The following is a 23,197-nucleotide window of genomic DNA, read 5'->3' on the forward strand; positions in this document are numbered from 1 at the left end:
AGGATCCCTCGTTCTCCGCGATGCGATATCTCGCACGGCTCCTCATGAATATTTAAACTGGATATTAAAGGCGCGAAATCACCGGGCGAACCGTCCGCCTACGGACTCGAATTTCGAGCGTATTCGATCTCGAAGGCCCTCGAATTGCAACCCCCCCGCGATACGAGCCGAGCGTTCGACGCGAGCTGGGAGAGACTCGAGCTCTCGAACGTTCCGAAACGCAGAGTTGAATTACTAATTTCCTCTAAAAAAATAGCGAGCCAAGCGAAACATCGAAGATTTGCGTTGGCCGAATATTAACGACACCAGGTGTAACGTGTCCGTGCAGTATCGCATCGCGAAACAAGACTTTTTGCGGGCACAAAGGATATTTAAGAAGTGATTACGTCTCGTGTAAAACCTGTTGGTAACCTAACCCCTTTTGTCTCTCCCTAACGTGGTCCCAAAAGAACCAGCCGGCTGCTAAATTACTACACAAATACCGACGTTGACGAGGCTCGAGCGACTCTCGTCACGAGCTTGGAATCGCTCTACCCCGCGCAACAGACTGCCAGCCCCGTCGTCGTTCCCCTTTATTATCGTTCTTAAAAACCGGTTACAAGAACAGCTCCTCGTCGAGCGTGTTTCCGAGGCATCATCGTCTCAGATCGTCGTTGTCGTCGGGGTACAGCCTGGTTTTCCGCCAACGGACACGTCTCTTCATCAGGAGGGGTCCATTGTCCCGTGCGGATCTAATTTTAGGCCGCGACGCGGCGCCACCGCGACGAGCAACCCCATACACCACCACCAAGGGGTATATAACGTCTGATGCGTTCCACACGCGTCAGGCTTAAAAGCAAATCTTCGTTCGCCGCTGTCCGCGCGTTTTTCTCATACGTCGACGCGTCGCGCTGACGCGTCATCCCCGTCGCAGTCCTGTGTTTCGAATGGTCCACCCTCGTCTCGTGTTTCGTCCCCTGCGGGATCGATATCCCGGCCCATTGTCGCAGTTGTGATATTTCGTTATCGATATCGCGTGTCCATCGTGGTGGTGTTCCCCAGTTAGATTTCGTCGGATCGATAGGGGCCAACTTAAATTTGTCCGTGGATATTAAAAATTCCACTGCTGGAAGACGCGAACGCGTTGTTTCAAGATTCAAAGGGATTATAAATATCGTCCCAACGAGGTTCCCGCGTTAAACACCGTCGCTCCTGCCACTTATCGGTACTCCGAATCACCCTTAACGCTTCCCCAAATTAACCCCACGAGTGGCAACATCACTTCAGGGGAGGCGAGTACTCGTGGAGCGCGTACGGAGGCACGGGCGAAGAAGAAGTTAGCCGCGTTATTTTTACCTCCCCGTGGTAATAACAACGGGGGACGTCTGCTGGCTCGCGCAGACGGCCACCACTTTGGCGCAGGGGTGACATCGTAACGAGAGTTGTTGCGGAACTGTGGCCAGGATGATTCAGGGGGAAGTTTTTTACGAGTCCTCCTCCGACGGGCGTTCCGTTTCTTCGGTTGTTATCTCGCTTTTCTTCTCGTTTTCTTTTAAGCTTATGAATCAGCCACGCATCGTTACCGTTACTCGCGGCAGATCGTTACCGGCCTTTAACGGCGCACTTTTTTCCACTCCGCAGGAGCAAAAATGATGGATACCTCGCGGGACGATAGATGCCTTGCGACGGTCGAACGAGGAACTGTCCAACCGGGGTGAAAATGGGTAGTCATAGCCAAAAGAACAGTAGTCGAACGATGGATTATCAGCAACAGCGAATTTTCACCAACGGAGGAGAATTAATAATTATTCTGCTTTTACTTAATCAACCAGGACAAGTAACATTGGGACCAACGCCAGCGTGGTTTTTCTCGAGACGATCTAATTTTCATCGAGTCCCACCAGCCTGCATAGTCAGAACAGCAAAAAGCAGAGCCTTCCATACGCGTGTTCAACGAGGCAGGCGAAAACGGGGGGATGATGCGTCGACTTTGCCGCTCCTACATGGTATTCTCATTGAGAAACGCCTGGTTCCCCCTTATCGAGCTAATTGACTGCGACGGTACAAGTGTCGCGTTACAATTACCCAATCCAACAGTGAGATATCTCGCGGCTCTCTTCGCCATCCAACTTTTTCACCCCCGCAAACGCGACGGATCGAAACTCGGCTCTCCCAGTCATATCCGTTCCGGATCAGAGAAAGCCTCTTTGTCCAGCTCCGCGTCCAGCGACGTCTCGAAACGGCGTTTCTGATTCAGGTGCTCACGAGGACGCGTCGGTGGCTGCGAGCGGTTGCAAATTGAAGAAAGCAATATCGGCGACCGGCTTTAATACCCCTCAGTCAGCTATCCGAGAGGAACCCTCGCGGGCCGGTTAATCCGGAGTCAGCTGCCGGAAAGGAATGGAAGCCATTTCGGTAGGCCGTGGCTGATATCCGCCACCTGGCAATATTTCAACGATCCACCCCGAACGGATCCACTCTTTGTCCGTGGTAATGGCGGAACCGACGATTCCGCCACCGGGCAATTAGAGACGATCTTCGAGGTGGGGCGGCTCTGCTGGGCTCTGCTGGGCTCTCTGGCCATGTTGCGAGGGATGCCAGGGATCGAGGTTGAACGGTGCGTTGAATTGGCCTCGGAAAAAGTGTACGGCTCGGGGGGTGGCTGGTGAAGAGCGAGGCGGGTTATGAGAGGTGAGCGCAGCCTGCGGAGCGTCTGCTACAGGGGGTTTGGAAACTAGCAGTTGCGCGGAGATTAGCTTTTCTTTTTTACGTCACTGGAGGACCTCGAAAGTTTGCAGGATGGAACGCGCGAGGAGCGGTGTTCCTGTTCGAATTCGAGTTTAGGGCGCGACGCTGAGAACGGTTGGCACCGTGTTAATTTAGCGAAATGAAATCTCTAGTTGACGATGAAAAGTTGACGGGTCCGGTTGAAACCGTGCCAGCTGACGAATATTGTGCGCCCGCCGGTCCGCTAGTTTTATTCCACCCCGACACCTGCTCTCGAACTTACAAGCCATTCAGTTTTTCATCGAGACTCTAACTACGCTCGCGCGAAATCCCGCCGAAAGAAATACCCTCGCCCGGTGCTTTACTTCGGGAACTACTTCCCCCAGAAATTGAAAATCCGTCCTCCATGGTTTACTCCGATCGAATTTACTCAAATCGAAACTCTCTCCTCCGCTCGTTTCAGAAATATACTTCCCCTCGTGTCTCTCGTAAAACGTATTTCGATAATTCCACGGAATTTTTAACCGCCAGACGTTTTCACGCCAGAAGCGTGCTCGATCGGAACAGGCGGAACGCGCGTCACCGCGACCTGCAACTCGACACAACCTAAAACATCCCCTAACCAACGCGCGACGCGAGCAATCGAAATGTTGCGCTACGTTTGCAATTTTCCGGTAACAACGAGGTGTTCATTAGCCGGAGTAACAACGCGCGAGGTCACGTTTTCTATGGTTACGCGGTGGTTCCGTCGTTCGCGTAACCACCCTAACCTCTTCCTCTGGCCGCGCGATACATCAAGCGACGCGGCGAAAGTTCCGGCGACGAGGGGCGCGGACGGGCCAGGAGACAGTTTATTTGCACTCGGAGAGGCGAAGAACGACGCTGAAAGAGAAAGACGCCGGGAGCAAAGTTTTAATTGTAAGGCCACCCCTCGGTCCGAGGGATTCCGAGCTACTTTGATGCAGGACCAATGGTATTTGATTAAAGGAGGCGGAGGAATACCGATGGTATTAAAATTTAATTGGCGCCGAGTCGGGCGAAATACAAATTCGGTGGCTCGTCTGCGCGGTTCCCTTTTGTTCGGATTCATTACTTTCGCCGATGTATTTTGTTTCAACCGAGCGTCCACCAGCTACGGCTTCTTCCACGCCGGTGGAAAGAAATTTCCAACGATACCGCGCTTTTTTTTCCCACCGCTGGCTTTAGGGGCGAGGTTTTATAATAATTAATTTCAAATGAACTCGACACCGCTATTGTTGCACGTGGCAACGAGGAAACTTGTCTCGCGAAATTTCGTGTACAGTGCCTATATTAAAATAGTGATGAGAATTTTTTGAATTACTTCATTCGAAGGGAGAACGCCCGTATGAAACGAAGGGGTGTGCTCGACGATGGACAGCGTAGCAACCGTGAAAATCGAATAAAAAGCACTCGATAACAGGGATATCCAGAATTCCGGAAGCACGGACCGGGTGAAACGGAAGCAAAGCTTCGCGTCCTCCTTGTCTCTCACCCGGGGCTTCGTCGTTCTTTGGCTCCTCCATTGCTTCCACAGCGAAATTTCCCACGTGCTTGATCACGTCTCAGATTTCGTTGCGTCGTTATCATTTTCTCGATATTTTTTCCCCTCATTCTCGTTTCCTCGTCCAACCGTGCCTTCTTCCTCTTTCTCCCTGGCCACTTTTGCCGTAGGGGTGGCTCCAGTATGTCAGCAATGTTCGACGAAAATGGACGCCTGGTGCGTGTGTTATTGGATACCTTCCGGGATACCTTTTACTACTAGCTGCACTGGCCAGGAATAAATTGATTGAAATTCCTCGGTCCAATGAAACATCCTTCCACCGCCTTTTATCTGAGTACTGATTAGTGGGATCTCGTTGTTCCCTAGTTGCCGCTTTAATTTCCTCGAGACTCATTTTTCACGCAAACAGCATCAAACCCCCGAGCAAGTGCATGGAATAAATTAAACCGCCTCGTCCACTCTCCAAGATTGAATCTCAAAAAGAACGAGCTTCTAAAATTCTCGTTCGGTCCACGCATCGACCGATAGAGCTATCGATCCCGCTCGATCCACATAATTCCACCCTCTCCTGTGCCACCCCGTTCGCTCCTCGCAACGAAATTTACGTTATGCACGGTCACGTTTCAGAGACACACTGCCACGATTCCCGTCCTCCTGGTCTCGATTCACCCCTTTCCTTGCCGTGTCACGGGTCTTGACTCTCCCCTCCTCCCTCCCTCTCTCTCTCTCTCTCTATCTCTATCTCTCGCGCGAGGAGAGTCACTCTCATCAACGACAAGCCCTCGAATCGAGATGCGACTCGACGGCCACGAAGCTCCGTTTCGTACCCCGCCTGCCTTTCAGCGGGTACATTATGCAATGAGGGTGCTCGTCGGGGCAAGGGTGCTCTCCGGTAAGACGCGCGCCACGGGTGTCTGAGGTCGTCCACCCCACCCGTCCGTCGCGCGACGGCTCAAAAACATTTCTTGCCCGTCGAGGCGACGCTCCGGCTCCGTTAAAAGTTAGATTAGTCTAAGTAGCCTGAAAGCCCTAATGACTAAACGACAAAGAGAAAAACGGGGGCGAGGGCGGCTGGAGTGGGGCACGGTGGAACGGGGCTAAGTAGTTCTTTCGCCATGATTTGGGTCACAACCCCTGCGCGCGAGACGAGGTTTTGTCCGGGCGTTTTCCACGGCGACGGGCGAAATAACGTTTTCCCGAGTGGAAATTAGTAGAGGGGGCGCGCTCGCGTACACCCGATGGCCCATTGTCGCCACTGTTTTCGGTGTAATTGACGTTTCGACGGCGGCCGCTTTCAGCGAGGGTGGCTCGGTTCCACGTTTCAAAGGAGAATGGTTTCGGTTAGTTGCCGGAAAAATTCGATAAACTTCGCAACCCGCGGTCTCCGCTTACTGTTGTACATCTTGATGTGCATAATCGAACATCGTCAGTGGGAGAGAACGGGGGGTGGTTCATTCGAAACTGATTAGTTCCACGACGCTGCGATGCCAATTTCGAAAGTCAACGTTTCGCTGAAAATTGCCTGGTCAGCTGTAGAGGCGCGCGATAGCGGGCGAAAGAAAGCGAAACCCCATCCGGAAGCTCGGTACGGGGCTGATAAGAGATAAATTGCAAGGCACGGAATGAAACCTGGGCCGTAACTCGTAACGAAATCTCGCGGCCGGCACGTAATCTGCGCGAGATACGACGCGTACGTCCCCTGGCTGCAGCTCGATCTGGGCGTGCTTCTATAAATCCACGTGGACAAAAACGGAGGCAGACGGACACTTTGGAGGGGTCGGTTGCGTGTCCTCGTCTCTGCGCTATCGGGCAATGAAGAGGAGCCGTCGTCTAAGCCCCGGCTAAACACGGCCGAATGTCTATAACTCTCAGAACTCGTCCGTCTCGAATTAACCTCTCTCAATTAAGACAATGGTCCCCGGTCCTCCGGACATCCTCTTCTCATCGAAGCGAGAATGGAGCAGCTAAAAGGAAGGATCTCAGGGGTTCTCAGACGAGTGTCTGCAGCCCCTGTCCGACGGCTGAATGTATATTTATATGGAAAACTCGAGGACCAGAGTGGAGACAAGAGAGCACGAAGGACCGGAGGGTAGACGTAGGGATTGCTAGCTTTCGGTCTGGCTAGGTGGACAGCTTTTGGGAAGAGAAATGAGAAAGTTTGCTCCCACTGAACGGAGTGGTCTTCCTCTCGTTGTGGAAACCTTCTGATTTTTATTTTCGACCCTACGTTTAACAGTCAAGGGTTAACAATAAATATCAGTCGTCGAAATATTTCGTCAACCCAATTAATTTCGTTCCATTTATATTTCGTTCGAGTATCGACTAAATGTTTCACGGAGAAACAGGACGTCACACAAACGCGGAGCAGGCATTTGGCTGGATACAGGAATGCAGGAGCGGGTGAAGAAGAGACCGGAAGGAAGGACGCCTCGATACGCCTCCCCGTTCCCTTTCGGTGATCGGTTCGTCTCAAAGGAGCACTCTCGCTTTCAGCCAAGATGACGGGACATATCGATTAATCGGCCTCGCCAGACAGACCAGCCAGCTCGACTCGAGATCGAACTGGGACTCGATCCGGCCGCGTTTATCTTCGCGCGCGGGTGCAACGCCGCCGCAAGTTCGTCGTCGAACGGAACATCCGCCAGGAAATGAATCGTTCCTCAAGGAAACACGGCGACCGCTCAAGTGGCGCCGCGAGGAAGAGTCGTTCGAGTTTCAGAGAGGAATTACGCCGCGTTGAGCGATCAGGTTCGACATTTTTCAGCTGCGATTATGCGCAGCCTGAAGTTCGTTAATCGTGCATCGAACGATACGATAAACGCGTTAAGACATCTCGTTCGAAATGGACATTCGTAGCAATTGGACCTGAAAATCGCTTGCGCAAGGGAAACGGCGGCCCGTGCAAATAATAATCCGCGCAGAAGTAAAGGGCAACTTTCAACAAGGAAAGGAGTCGAGCTCGCGGTCATTTCCGACTGGCATTCGCGGCGCGTATGGGGAATCGTGTTTAAAATTCATTTCCCGTTAACGGCCGTTTAATCAGCCCCGCCTCTACGCTTTCGCGCTGGGGATTATATTCTTTCTCTTCTGCGGGGGCGCGCGCGCGCGCGCGGAATGGCGAATTTGCGCGATGGCCAGAGGCTTCGAGGTCAAAGTGTTTCTTCGCAGGAAGTAAATAAAACTGCGATGGATTCAGACAGAGCTTCCCATTTCACGGGGAATCGAGCCGCCCTCTCTCTAAATCGCTTTTATCTCTAATTTCGAAATACTTTCGCCAGCCAACAGTTGCAAGCCAGCCGCGGCCGTCGGATTCAACCCTCGAGCGGGACAAGTTTTAATTCGTCGCTTCGTTAAATATGATTCCCCCCACCCTACTCCCCCGTCCTCTGTACGTTCGGTTTTATTTCAACGTTCGACTTACCACTTGTAGCACTGCACTCTAATTGTCCCCAGGTATCCAACCCTCTCTGAAATCACCGCATCGTACATTCAAAATGGCGGACTCTGCAACACACGAAACAAATTTCGAATTGCAATCAACTGGTACGTTTCGATTTCGATCATTAAATTAACGCACATCGCGCTTGACAAATAACGATTTAATTATCGACAGTGTACACGATGGTTCGGTAGCGCATCGCGCGACGTCTCCTTTGCGTCGCCCTATATAGCCAAGTCGCCATCGAATCGCTCGACAACGGGAGGACAGGCAATCGGACAGGGCCTGCGGAATTTCGCGACGCAGGAAAATAATTCGACTGGTAAGCGAAAATCCAGCTCGTATTTCCCTTGCTTCGAGGTCCTGTAAGTAGCTTCGACACCGTGCACGCACGTTTCGTCGCGCACGCTCGCTACAACGATACGACATCCGCGTTTAAGCACTTTCAATTTCCGCCAAGGGACGCCGGGAATAAATACGCTTCGTAACGTTTCCCATCCGCGCTCGTATTTTGTCGCGACACACAGCACGCGCGATACTCGAAAATTTCCTACGAAATTCAAAACGGTGTACTCTCGAGCACACGAGTCTCCTCTGCGAGAGATAACACCTCGCGCCATCCGCTGGAAGCTTCTCTCTCTCTCTCTCTCTCTCTCTTCCTTTTCACGAGGCTATACCACGGCTACACTTTATCGAGCACCCTACATATATTGTTTGCTGTGGGCGTTATATCATATACGGCTGTCTGAATCGAACAGGTATTGGACGAGACACACCGGAATCCCGATACGAGTAGACGCGCACGGACGCACGGTTACACGGCGGAGAGGGATCCTGGCTCGAGGACACGATATCCTCGAGAAAACGGGCAGATCTTGTGGACGTTCGTACACAAGGGCCGAGGGATCGACACGTGTTCGTGGGAAACGTTGCATCGAGCGCGAGAAACATGTACCCCGGTTGATTCTTAGACGTAATATCTGCAGCACGGTCCGCAAACAAACTCGCCTTCTGTTTCTTCGAGCAAAACTGCTCCCCCGCTACGGCTAGTGACACTCGTGTCGACATTGCGGCGGAGGATCGTTTAGTTTCGATGAAATATCGACCATACAAGGGTTGTTTCGCCGCTGTCTTTCGACTTAGTTCGTAGTTAGAGCTCGAAACTTTGGTTCGCGGTCGGTTACTGAAAATATCCGCGAATTCGAGGATTTCAATTATCGATTAATGAAATAAAAAATGGCCAAGAGTTGTTAAAGTCGATTAGGCTTTGGAATATTCCGACGCAATTAAAGAGCATTCAGAAGCACAATTGAAATAAACATTAAACTCGAAACGCCGCGAATAGACAATTTATTCCGCCGCGAGTAAATCCTATCATTTAGAGCGGTTAAAACGGGTTACGTATCGTCGAATCTCGAATGGTGAAAATTTCCAAATGAAAATACGGTCATGTTGATGCGAGATGATCATGATTCAACAGAATGACAATGGACCGTTCAATCTCTTTCAGCCAGCGTGTTTTTCCCCCCTCCGTCTCGCATCCGTTCACTGCCAAATTAATTCGTCATATTAGAAGCCAGAGGGGGTGGCGTATAAACGCGTTGTATCCCACTGAAAGCATAACGATGTAACGGGAAACCATTTAATCTTTCGCGGTCAAATATGTTCCTCTCATTTTGCGTTCGCTGATCCACATTAATTTGAAATATTAAAACGTCGACACCGCGAAAGCACCGGGTCCCGGGTCATCGCGAAATTGACAGCCCCGCTGTCTGATCGTTCGACGCCGCGCGATTCGCGCGCGTTACGATTTTTCTTCTCGTAACTCGTATTAATTCGAATCGAATCGCGTTCGAAAGACGCGCGTATGGATCAGTGGTTACGTTGAAGAAGGCTCTGACGCGTCGCGACGCGTGTCAGAAATTTAGACTTCGTCTAGACCGGTCCGCGGTAGACTGTGCTCATTGTCAGTCTGGTTCGAGGTCGAGTTAAACACCGTTAGAGCTAGATTAGGTGGAGATTAAGTTACGTTATACCCAGATTAGATTTGCACTATGTTTGATATGTACCATTCCAGATTTAGTTTAGGCCTGAGCCAGATTACATTGTGGTTGGATTACGTTCGGCCGGTTCAGGGAGACTCGGTCTGGCTGAAATCTGAATCAGACGTGAACGTTAAAGTTACGCTTTCTTCCTAAGCGTCGCTGAATATTCCAACCGCGAAAGTCATCGACCCGACAGAGAAACCCCGCCACCGAGTGAAACAGTCGTTTTCTCGAGTGATTCGAAGCCGAGCCGCGTTATTTACGCCCGTTCAGACTACAACTTTCCGGGACTATAAAACAGCAGACAGGGGCAACAGTCGTTCCTCGAGTTGAACGCGCAGACGATGCAATTTCACTGGGGTTATTTATGGTACAGGGCTCGCATGAATGTCTCATCCGCGGGAATTATTGTTTGCCTATCGCTTCGCTCGACCGGCCCTAGATAAAAGTAGATATAATGCGCGTTCGTAAAAGATTCACGGGGGCGAGCGATTGGTCCCAGGGAGCCAGTTGAGGCGCCTGAAATCGCCCTCTCAGGGGGCGATCGTTTAAACGAGGAGTACACCCGAACCGGTGTAAAACAGACCCCGCAGACGAGACCAGGTCCCGTGGAACGATCGCTGTTTAAAAATCACGCGATAAGAGAGAGATAGCATTGGAAAATCTTGGTGAACGATCGACGACAATATTTCGTTCCCTCTGGTGGTACGCTCAGACGCCTCTCGATCTCGCGCACACGTGGGAACGCCGGCGAATGTTTCCTCGAACGCGGCGAAAAACAGGAATACCCATCGCGCGACGGTCCTTAAGCCCGAGGGACCTAAATTCCACTCACGCCCACGATCGAAAGAGCCCCATCTCCAATTCAATTTCGCCAGTCACCGTGACACACCGTCGCCCGTCTCGTCCTCCATCAGTAGGCCTTAGGAGCGGTCCCCACGCGGGCAAGGCCACCGTGAACGATGGCCGCCGTCGCGCGGGACCGGACGCAGCGGCTCTCGCAAAAAGATCGGGCCAGCAGGCGTTTGGCAAACGAGCCCTGCGTGGACGAGAGCCGCGACCACCGCGAGCCTCGTGCGCTGAAATTGATGGCAAGGACAGAGGAGTTTAGTGGCCGCCTATATATCTCCCAGCAAGGAGGCGGGAAAAAGGCTGCTGGATAGGGGAGCGTTCCAGGAGAGGTCGCACCCTCGAGTCTCGAGGCTTGTAACGTTGGTAACCGAGCCGCAGGATCGAAAGGAACGAGAGCTGGCGTCGTCTACCGTGTCTCGTAGGAGCAGGTACAAACCGTGCTCAGGGGGTGGTTTCTGTCGATGATTTTACTTGGCGCACGAAGCGACAGAGGTATTTGGAGGAGCCTGTACGGGGAGGATGGAACGAGAAGAGGAGGAAAAATCGTGGTCGATGCTCGGTCATCGAGAAATACTCTGCCCTCTTCCCTTTCTGTTCACGGTAATCCTGAATGTCTATGGGTGTTCGCGTCCGTGTGCAAAAAGAGGAACTGGAGACCGCCACTCTCCAGCTAGGCTAGGAGAGATCTTAAATCGCCGTCGCATGAAATCGCCCTTGAAAGCGGCGGCCGTCTCGAGAATCGAGCTCGATGTGGACAGACGTTCGTGGGGAACCGACCACCGGTGAATACACATCGGTAATTCCCCCAGCGTTCTATAGGCCATCGTAAATGTTATTCGGTACGGCTGAATTTGTCGGATATTATACGGGCTATTAGACTCGTCGATAGCTTCGAAAATTCTATCATCGAAAAACGCGTTCTCTGATACTCGACGAATCTTGAATAGGGGATGGTTAACCCTTGCACGTTGAATTACTGTAACTCGGTTCCTCGTGAACAATGTACGCGTCGATATTCGTACGAAAAAGAACAGACTGAACTTGTGGTTGATTCTATGTGGACGTGAAACAGGGGAACGGAGTGAATGAAATGTCGATAGCCTCGTTTCCATATATTTAAATCAAATATGTATGAAATATAATTGTCTTTTTTTGGGAGAGCTGGACGATACGTATTCGTTTCCAGGGGCACGTGTGCCCACGCGAGGCGCATTAATACGTTTTAATTCCGTGTAATTCTTATGGGAAATCGGGGGTCGCATGGCCGCCAGGAGAATTAGCGATGACTTGTTTCGCGGGGAAATAAATTCGCCTGGCGGACGTTTCACCGCGGTCTGACGCGTAACGACATTATGTAAAATATATCGTGTCGTTTAATGAGCTGAGATATTTGTTTGAAATAAAATAATTTCGGTTCATTTAACGCGTTCGCCGTCCGCGCCGTTCGAGTAATTATCACGTTTTCGTGGCTGCCTGGGAAATTCGTGAAATGGACGGAAATTTTTCCCTCGGGGCGGATGGAAATTATGGAATTATAACGGAAAACAAGCTGTATAATTAAACGCCGCGACTGGAGCTCGCAAATCGCGTTTGATCTTGCCACGCGAGACTCTTTCGTCCTCCGATTCATATAACGACCCCGAGAGAAGGGTCGACGAAGTTTTCGAAAACGATTTTTCGCTGCCCCGTGGAAACGTTCGCCCTGGAAATTTCGCGATACCTCGCTGCTTCGCTGGGAAACGTTAACTCGCCACCGTGAAAATTATACAGCGCGGTATTTCGGGCAACTGGGCATGAATTTTAAATGGCCGCGCCGATACCCGGCTTTCAATTAAAGGAAATATGAAAATTCGATACCCAAGATCGTATCGTCGCGCTGTATGAAATTTAATCGAATCCCGTTTGTTCGACCGCCGACGCGACGCTGGGACTGAAAATTATGTAGGACACGACTCGACGTCGGAATAAACCCAAGCTAAGCAACTAACGCAACCTAATAAATTCCTCGCGATGAAATTTACCGAACATCCAAAGCTGAATTCCAAATTCGTACCTACCGATGATACGAAACACCATCCATCCTAGCCATGGTCGGATTCTACCTGACTACTGGGCTCGCGCGACCATTTCGAGACGAATTAAAGGTCGCCTATTCGCTGGCCGTAAAAGGTAACCTCTTTGCAGCGGCACGTACCGCGCGACTCACCCTCAAGAACCTTTTATCTTCTTCGACGTAACGTACCGCGGGCGTTACGAGTCCTCGCAAGATAAACCGGACCGTAGTGGGTCGTACCTTCGGCTACGTGGTCACGCGTCGACGTAGACCTCATCTTCGCTACGCTGGGACCGCGGGAGAAGGATTTACGAGAGCAACGTAGGTGCGGCTGTCCTGGCGCACCTAACGCTTCGTCCAAGGATACGGACTGTCTGCCTCAGAGGGCTCTGGAGGGTAGGCGGTTTTAAAGTAGTCAGCCGTTTCGATTGCACCGCTGTCGAACGACACCGCCGCGCGACCTGCATGACACGGAACTGCCGGCTCCACTTCGGTTTCCTGGGGAATTAGTTGAGGAACAACCTGCTCAGGGAATTGCGAGCAGATTGCCAGGCAGTCGAATGCACCCAAGCGCTGGATGGTGATTATTGAGTCCTTCCAGAAGTGTCGGAACGAGACTGCGAGGTACTCGTTTCATTAGATGGAAATTGTTTCGAGGATATCAATCTCTGGAGCTATTAAAGAATACTCGATCAAGATCGATGCGACGTGGAATCGACTGCACGGTTTGAGTTCTGTATCCATGGCGTTGGAATCGCGAGCAAACAGTTCTAACTTGTCTCTACTTCAGAAGACGTTCCAGGAAACTAGCCATCGATCATGTCACTGGATTTTCGATAATACGACTCTCGAAACACTGGGGAAATATTATACTACCTGTACTAATAAAACCAACTTCGATTCTAGGTAAAGAGAGCTCTTTTCAAATTCGACACGCGTCCCAGCGCCCAGCAATTCCTAGCTAACGATGTCACCCGTGGGTTTAATCAAACGAACGAGGGAGCTCGCAACAGCCGAACCGTCGACCAGAAATATTTCGTGACAAGAAGTCGACGAGACAGGAGAGGATCCCTTAATCATCGATTCACCCGGTTCACCCAGTTCGCGACCCTCGAAAACCGCGAGGAGAGACGTTGAATCCCGCGGTGTTAACTCGACGACAGGGGTGGGTGGAGGCAAAAAAAAAAAAGCTGGCAGCAGTGGTGGCGTATGAAAATTCAACAGCGTCGATTCGAGTGGAGACACCCTGTTCGAGGGCCGAGAAAGTTGGCTGCGGGGGTGTCGAAGCGTGAGCACCGGCAGCTTGTCGACTTGTAGAGCAGCCGGTCGGATGAAGATCGATCGGGAGACGAACAGGGTGTCGAACGGGAGTGGATGGGTGGGTGGTTTGGTTGGATAGAGAAGGACGACGGGTTCGGATGCCTAGCGAGAAGAAGCGGAAAGGGGCGGGCGTCGATGTTAGAGGTGGCAGAGCACCGCGTCTTAATAGCGCTAGTGGCGTCCCGGCGTAGAAAAGGGGGACGACGTTCCGTGGGGTAGAATCCAGGCCCCGGTCACGCCAATATTACTTACCACCCCGGGTGGAACGATAACTTAATTGATGCACGAACGACGTTAGCACTCGTCGCCGTCGCGTGGAGCTCGTCTGAATTTTCATGGCCCCTGTTTATTTGTCACGGCTCACGATGGTATTTTCGACTCGTTTCTATTTTACGTCCACGGGCGTTTTATCGCGTCTCGTGCAATCGCTTTTTTTTCAATTTCTGTTCGACAGCAAGATTTCGATCTTCGCGTATACGTTATATACGCCACGTTCCATAAATTCGTGCCAAGCTTCGCGATCGTTGATTTCAAGCTGTTTTCAGTATATAAATAGAGGATTACGCGGTGATTAACGGTAAATGTTTTATTCGACGATCGGCTCATCGAAGGCTATTATTAACCGCTGCATCGATCGACTTTAAACGATTTTTCTGCCCATCGAACGGTCGGTGGATGCGAGATTAGCATTATTGACCGGAACGTACTGGCATACGTTGGCCTGGCTTCATGATTTCGAATTTCCACTCCGCGGAAGACGCATCGTCGTCGGGAGAGTCGCACACACACGCGCGCGCGATTCATTGGAACACGAATAATGCTGTCTCGACAGGCAAGGATAAATTGCCTCGAGTGTCGAAGCAGGAATATTCATCTTTTCCTCTACACGGGTATTTTTCTTCTGTTTCCGCTCCTGCTGCGGAACGATACCCTTTAACCCATTCCACGTGGACTACTTTTTGCTACCGCTGTAAATCAACGTCGGTATATTCCAACACATCGTTTTCTGTTATTGCGTTATTATACGATGTTATTCCTTTGACAGTTATTTCCGTGCGCCGTGCAACGGGCATTAGGTTACGTATCGTCTGTAACTCGTTTATCTATCGTAGCTCGCGCGATTCGCGAGAATCACTCGCAGCACGACGATACGAGCAAACAATTAGTAATTCATAATCGCGCGTTCCACTGTTTTATACTGAAAACAGATAGACAGCGAGCAGATGCATCGATGATGAAGCATCGGCACGCGGTATCACCTAATCGTTCCTGACGGGTGTCTCCGAACCGACGCCACCCCCCAGCCGCCATAATTTCGTCAACAGTCGACGCAACGTCGGACGGTCGGTGTATTAGCGTCAAATGACGTTTTCGTTCGCCAATAGACGGAATTATACATGCGTGCGCGACGTTTAACCCCCGCGCCAGCAGGGGTGCCGTCCAATTACTTTTAATTTCTTCGGGAATTGCGATCGTAAAGCGATTCATGATCGACGATTGTCGCCGGGACGGGCGCCGCTAATCAGTTTAACGGCGGGAAAAAGATTGCCAGGGACATTTTCTCGATGGCCGTTGCGATGGCTGAATTAATTATAGGGTTCCGTGGCAGTCGCAATCTGCTGGGCGCCCGGCAGCACGACGGTTTGCATGTTTCATGATGCGCCAGGCATGATAATTGAACGGCATAGCTGAGCCCCGGCTCGTATTAACCTTTTGCTCCCTGTGATAAATTCAACGCTCCGTTCTGACAACCTACGATGTTAATGCGAGAACTTTTTTTCCCTCCGCTCGCTGGATTCGTCCGTGCGGCACTCGAACCCACCGAATCGTGACGTTTCCTTTCGCGTTTGTTCGAGGAAACAAATTTTAACCGCAGATCGGTCGTCGAGAATTAGCTAAACAAAATAGAACGGCGCGAGGGGATGTATTCTTGGACGAGAAGTTGGTCGAGAACGGGTGGTGTGGCCGGAATCGAGGACCGTGAACCCCGAGAAAATGGTGAAAACTCGGGAAATCCACGCGTCAACCACGGAGAACAGCTCGAACTCGGTACCGAATGGAAAGGGAGAAAGTTGAGTGCAGTTGCAGTGATACTGTCGCTGGCTGGCGGACGAGGAGTTGGTACGAGTGGCGAGCCAGTTTCGCGGCGACAGGGTGCACGAAGGGGTGGGTCAGGGGTTGATGAACAGTTTGCTCGGCGACGCACGTTGTGGCTGTCGGCTGTCGGGGCCACGCTGCCGCTATATAGAAGAGGAAGAGATAAATTGGGGGCGGAAGACGCGGCTAGATGGAGAAAGGGAAAGTGCTGGGACAGGGTGAGACGCGTGGCGGGGGCTGTCGAGGAGGATACGAAGATCCGGTGGGTTCGAGGGCTGATTCCGGATACCCACTTATGGCGGATCGCGTTCCTCTGCAATTAGAAAAAAAAAAAAATGTATTCCCATACGGCTCTCACTTTCTCCGCCTTCCTCGGTTCCTTTTAAAGTTTCTTCTGTTTTTATGTCGCGCCATTACATAATTACTTGCGCGTAATAATAGAGGGTAATAAGGGATCGATACTCGAGCTACGAAGAAAACAGAGGCTCTTTTACTCTGATTGGCTCGAGTCAGAGCGTACGACACGAGCCGGAGAGTTTGAGAGGCGGCGTCGTTAATAAAAATTATACCACGAAATAGCCTCTGCATAATTCATGGCCGCGGGACGCACCGTGAATACGTATCGCTGATTATGCGGGGGAAATATTTTGATTATAATACGATTAACGTTGTTTATCGATTGATTCGTCCCCGCAGTTGCCCGCCCCGCCGTTATCACCGTCGGGAGAAGGAAGGAGCCTCGTCTAGATGAAACTTGAAAAGTACCGAGTTTACCTACCAGGCAAACCTCGAGAGCGTTCCTCTATTTTCGTGGCAACTTTTTTAAAACGTTCCTTAACTTCTCGACGATCGGTCAGCGGTGGGAAAAAGGAAATCTTCGCGGTAACTTTGCAAGCTAAATTTCCACGACCCCCGAACGATCCACCTTTAACCGTTAAACATCCTCTTACCCCGATACTTATTACCCATCCACAGGGAAATCAGAGTACTCGTGTCACTACATTTGTCTCGGCGATTGCCTCGTCGCGTTGCACTTGTCTCGAGTAATTTCAACTACGACGAGAACGCGCCAAATTCCGGGGAAAATCTTCGAAAAGCTCGATTAAAATCGTACGATCGCACGATCGTCCGCGCTTAATCTCCTTGATATCAATACATAACGCGAGAACACGGTACAAAGGGAATATCATATGTGCGTAGAACGTGATATCGCAGAGGTGGACTTTAACGGGTTAACTGGGTCGATGCTTAAAAAAGATTTATTATACATAATGCCGTTTTAGGAGCCGCATTTATATCCGAGAAATTTTTACATACGGAATAGCTGATAACCTGATGGCGTTCGCAATAAAGGATGTCCACAGGAAAGCTCTGTAACGCGTATCCTTTTGTTTAAACAGCGAAGTGGAGCAGCTCGAAAAATTCAGTTCCCCCTCGAAACACTTAAGACCTATAAATCCCACACGATAACGGGATACCGTGGAAGAGGAGGACGGGAAGGGGAGGGTCGAAAAACGTGGAAAAGGGAAATAATAATTGAGAATTTTAAAAAGCCAGAGAAAGAAATTCCGAGTGCCCTTAAAAATGGAGCACCACGGGTGAAAAACGTTCTCCCACGCTCGCATTGATCCAGCTGGATCGCGCCATCGACTTTAATGAACGAAGGAGGCGTGAAACAGAGCGTCGCTCGGGTATTTAAAAAATCCACCGCTGAGGAAACGCGGCGAGGGGGATGCAGGGGCGGGGTTTGGGGGGCGGTGGTGGAACGCGAAACAGGAAACGGACGAGAAATTGAAGCCGCGCTCCTCCGCGTCGACGGATTATCGTTAAGACAATTTCGCCGTAATGAATATCACGGTCGCATTTGTGTCAAAAGATAAATTGAAACGAGGCGAAATGAAAGCCCGACCGTTCTCCGCGACGCGGGACGGACCGCGATGATTAACGGAAGCCTTTGATGTCATTAAACGGTGCGAGTCATTGTTCCTGTGCGCGGAATTTTCGAATCGAACGCGAGAAAGAAAAAAAAAGAAAAGAAAAAAAGAAAGGAAGAAAAAAAAGCAAAATAAGAGAGAAGAACTTTCCCGATAATATCGGAACAGTTCCTTTGTGCCGCGCAACTGCGCGCGGCTACGAATATACCGGATTGATTGAAAAGCTTCGATCCAAAGCCCCCAACAAATTCCAATTCTATTAGGGAAACGAACAAGTGTCAACAATCGCCCACTCTATCACGGCACAGCCATCCAAGTATCCAAGGAGGGGGGGAGGAATGAAATTTCTCTGAAACACTTAAATAGACAGCATACCAGCCATTAAATCGGAACCGTCAACGGCGCTCGTTTTAGGGGCAACAATAATAGTAAATTTCGTTCGACTGGAGGGTGCCGTCGTCCCATCCCGTGGCACCCGCCGCTCGATGGCCGCGCCATTAGCGCCAGGGCCAAGGATAGTTGGCACGGGTACAGCCGGAAAGAAGCCGCCGGGTGCTCGCGAGAACAGATAATCTCTGTTTATCTTGTAATTCCCCGGTAATGCCATTAAACCATCCGGACGTTGGCCACGTTGCCCGCTTAAATCTTTGTTTTCGCGCGCGGTGGAAGACGAAACGGTTGGTACCAGAGCGGGGGCGATGGGTCGGGGGGCGGCTAGTCGCAGGCGTAATTGAATCGACCGGCCTCTAAAGCCCGATAAATCTCTCCAAGAAGAGAGACGCGTGTACGTGTGCGGCGGCTACGTGTTGGCCGGGTGTCGCGCGACAGCTGCGATCCCATCAATCGCCTCGACGCCACACGGACACCGTCCCCGCTTGCTTGTGTGCCCATCTGTACCATGGAAAGTGGGACGATCGATGTATTTGCGCGATTTTCGGATTTTATCGCCACGCTGACGCGTTCCGCGTGAGAAATGCGCGGCTGATAGCGGACGCCCAGGACCATGGCGCGCGAGTTGAAGGGCGTCGAGGCGAGCCGCCTTCGAGGATCGGTCATTCCGCTCGTAATCAGATTTCGCGAGGAACCAGTCGGAACGTGGGTAGCGATGAACATTGGAAGAGGATCGTTTCGACTGCCTTTAAAACTATACAAATGGGATTCCTGTAGCGTTTACACCTCAATTTTCAAAACCTAATACAAACTTGCTGCTCCAATATCTAACATCGCCAAAAGTCGTACGACGAAAATGTAAATTCTCAAATCTGAACTCGAAGATTACGAAAATTCGCGAGTAAGTAATCGCAGGATGGATCCACCGTGCGATGCTTGCAGAGACAAGGATAGAAGTCGTTTTACAGGAGAACGAGTGAGACGGACAGCAAGGGAACTCCTTGGTGATTCTCGTAAATCTAATGAGAATGCAACGAATTATGGAGACGCTGTGATCCTTCCTTGACGAGAGACGATACGCGAAGACATATCCGCGCGCACGTTGGAACAGGTGCCAATTACCGATCACCTGGGGACAACGCGGATTAACGCGGCGTATTTGGTGACGTGTTTCATCGAGGATCCCTATCTGAGGCGGTCCCCGGCGGATTCGCGGACCCGGAAAATTGATCGGGATCCGCTCTACCATTTAATTGTCGCCGATTATTCGTGCCCCAGTTTACCACGTCACCGGCAGACAGGGGCGCGAGCATTATGCGGCTTTTGGAACATCGTGCTGCCCGGTTGAAAGATATTGCCCCGCTGTTTCATTGGCGTTTAATTAATTCACTAATTAAGCCCTGTCGATCCGCGGCTCGGTTACCGTGTCCTCTGAACGCCGCCTATCGGCGGGTACCGCTGGAAACGATACTTATTGTCCCCGATCTGATCGCTCCGATTGACGTCATCCGAAGCGATTGTTTCGTCCGGCAGCGATGAATCAGCCTGACGACGAAAGCGTCGAGATTTCGCCTGCTAATGGCTCGTTCCGTTGATCTATCGACGCTCTGGAAACCGTTGCTTCGAACAATAACGATTACGTTCTTCGAGAAAACCCTTGCAGACTTAAGAATTCGACTAACCATCGCCACAGGTTTGGTAATCAGCTGGCTTGTCATCGAGGATCGAAAAAGGAGAGGAAAGGGAGATCTACAGAGAAGTACACCTATCTCCATCACAGTCGAAGATCGCGAGTCGCGTGCATCAACGAAACGAAACCGTACCGCAGGCATTACCGTGCGCCAATAAGCGGGTTGGCTGCAGCGAAATTGGAAGAATAAAGGGGAACCAGCGTTGGTCGGAATCTCGTTACCTCGTTAATAGGCCACGATTATCTTCGCAATGGAGATTTCCCAGTTTCCTCGAGCCGAATGGCCGCCATATTGGCGGTGTCTCCTGCGACCGCCCATAGGGAATCGAGGCACTAATTTCACGAAATCGCCGTCGAAACGCATGTAACCGGTGTTACAAGAGAGTCACGAGCGCCGGGACAATAAACGCGGATAGAATATCGTCGAACCGATATCCATTCGTGCGTCATAACGTTATTAAAGCGTACGCAACACGCTGTTACTTAACAGTGGGTTAGTCAATAATTCGTAGGAGATCATTAGGCGGCAATTATATGGTCGGACGGGCCGACGATAATAGCCGGTCGATGCTGGATGAGATAGAACGACGTTGTCGAGGGTTGTTGTAATGTTAATAATTAGCCTGATCGAGCCGAAGTATGGTACCGTGGAATTTCGATGCTCGATTTTCAATCGGGAATAACGGAATCCGGACGCTTCTGGCATTTCAACGGGGCGCATCGTTTAATTGGATGACGCTCGCGATATGCTTACGAGTTCCCCGCGCCGGGGACGCCATCGCGATTCTAAACTTGGCGCACCAGCAAACCGCGCGATCGACATTTTTCCGTTGCCCTCGGTACCAAGTTGAATTGCCACGCGAAACGATCGTCGCCGCCGAGTTTCGTTTACACGCACGACGAGTAATCCTGTTAGCACGCTGGATGCAGCGGAACGTGGTAGCGATCGCGAAATACGTACGCGAATCCATTGCACAACGGAGTTAGGATGACATAAGAGACGCATCTGATTACGATGTCGCGATCTAATTATGTAACGCGATAACTGTTCACCGTGCACTCGAATAATGGAACGTTAATTAAGGAGATGATCGATGACGTTGAAAAGCATTAAGTTACATCTCGTATCGATGCTCTCCGTGGTTTCGCAGCGTTCAATTTACAGGACTAACATCGCTGAAAGCGTTAAACATTTACCGTTACAGCTTTGAAACTACAATTTTCCACACGGAATTTAACCAGCCACTGTTCGATTCGTCCTACCATTCGACCAATTTTTATTCCCAACGAGAACGCATTACCAGGTAGCACTCAATCACGTGGTCAACTATTCCCCAGCCACGTTGTCATCGCCAGTCCCACTCGCTCTTTATCCCAGCGACCCACTCCGGCTTCAAAGCAAGAAATCGAAGCCTCCTCAAAGAAACTCTCGCCCAGCGGGCATCCCCGGAGGAGGACAAGCCAGCCATAATGGATTCACCCCTCGACAAAGGTGGCGAACACGGCCCAGTCGTGGAGCGTGGAAAAAAGAAGGAAGAAACAGAAAAAAAACAAAAAAAAAACAAAACGTGACCGAATTCGATTCCCGCGGATTCCGTTATTTACTATACTTAAAAGGCGCGTTTCTACTCCGCGGGCCGAACGAACGGGTCCGCGATTGTTCCCGCTAATAAGAGGAAGAAGAGGGCGAGATCCCCCTCGGTTCTTAGCCTCTACGCGCGACAGCAGCGCCGCGCAGCCGGCGCTGGCGAACAATGGACAGGTATGACATAGGCGGACAAGTGTCCTGGGAATACCCTATTGTTTTTCCCCGGCTGCTACAACCGCCGGCAGCGCTAATGTCCCCAGTAATGGGCGGAGAAAGGGGCTAGGTAATGCGAGCTCCACGGCTGCAGACGCCTCGCCGTGTAATCCTCGAGCGTGTACGCGCGCAACTGCAGCTGGAATTGCCGGGTGTGCTTTTTGAATTTCGCCGCCCGCCAGGCTAATTTCGGGAACCTGCCGCTGAAACGAGGCTGGATAAATCGCTGGTGCTTGGACGGTGAACCATGAGAGTTTTTGAGCCCTCTAATGGATTAGAGGCTGGAGAGATTAAAGCTGCTCGAAGAGGCTCTGGGCCTGAAAAATGTCGAACGACGAGGTTATTGTTCGATGTTCGATTGCACGAATGCAAGAGATTGTATTTTTTCTTTTTTCGTTTCTTTCTTTGGTGGAAATTTGAGTTCCAGCGTGGATCGAATTATTCGTGGTTGAATGTAAATGTTTCGCTGCGCAATTCCGGACGAATAATGTTGCGCTACCTGAAAGGGATGAAAAAGGTTCCCGCTGATATGTTTTCGCAAAATTACAGCGAATGCAGAGTGGCGAGAGGCAATTGAAAGCTAAATCATTTCTGAAACAAAGTTATCCAGCGGTTCATTCCGACGGAGGGCTTACACGAATACCTCAGATATTAGTTCGTAACAAAATTCTCGTGCTGGCAACTTTTCCAATAAAAACTTCGGACATCATCAAAATTAACCTCCCCAAACAGATTCCACTTATTCAATATCCTGACGAATTTCAAAAGCCTGCTGCTTTTAAGCAACATTCTTTCCCCTTTACTTTCGTCCGACTTGCGGCGCGCTTAATTCGATCCGGCTATTATTTCAGCGTCTCCCCGAAAGTATTTTTTAATATTTCAAATATTTCCAGAGGATATAATGAAGAGACGGGACTCTATTCTTCGCTGAATTCTATCGTGGTTAACTCGCGTCGTGGAAGTTCGCCACGTACTAGCCGAACTTCTAGCTAATCGTTTAGAACTCGTTTTAGGTTATATTTAAACAAGCCCTCCGACCAACCGGGACACCGAGTCTTGCGTTTAAAAAAAAGAAAAGCGTCGTAAAATACCATTTTAACTGGTGATGATGACAGTATGAAGATTGGTTCGCGGTGCAGACGGGAGGAAAAAGAAAAAACGGGGAAAAAAAGAAACGGAGAACGGCTAGAGGAATCCTCGTCGGGGAACCAAGGGGATTCGAGGCTTCTATTTGAGGATGTACGCGTCGTTAGCCGGCAGTTCTCTGGTCGCTTCTTTAAAATGCAAACCGTGCGACATAACTAACCACTTCTGGGAGCGGCGGCGGAGCGAGACGCGGGCAAAAACG

The 23,197-nt window shown here is 50.7% G+C and overlaps 1 protein-coding gene across 2 annotated transcripts in view; it reads right to left on the minus strand.

Annotated features, from left to right (window-relative positions):
• LOC143427313 (uncharacterized) overlaps window positions 1-23,197 on the minus strand; it is a 194,791-nt gene that overhangs the window by 108,795 nt on the left and 62,799 nt on the right. For both annotated transcript variants that reach the window (XM_076901342.1, XM_076901341.1), the window contains exon 2: window positions 7,650-7,732. The gene's annotated coding sequence lies outside the window, so the exon portion shown is untranslated. The remainder of the gene's footprint in view (window positions 1-7,649; window positions 7,733-23,197) is intronic.

This window comes from Xylocopa sonorina, chromosome 9, assembly GCF_050948175.1.
Source record: "Xylocopa sonorina isolate GNS202 chromosome 9, iyXylSono1_principal, whole genome shotgun sequence".
Classification (NCBI taxonomy): domain Eukaryota; kingdom Metazoa; phylum Arthropoda; class Insecta; order Hymenoptera; family Apidae; genus Xylocopa; species Xylocopa sonorina.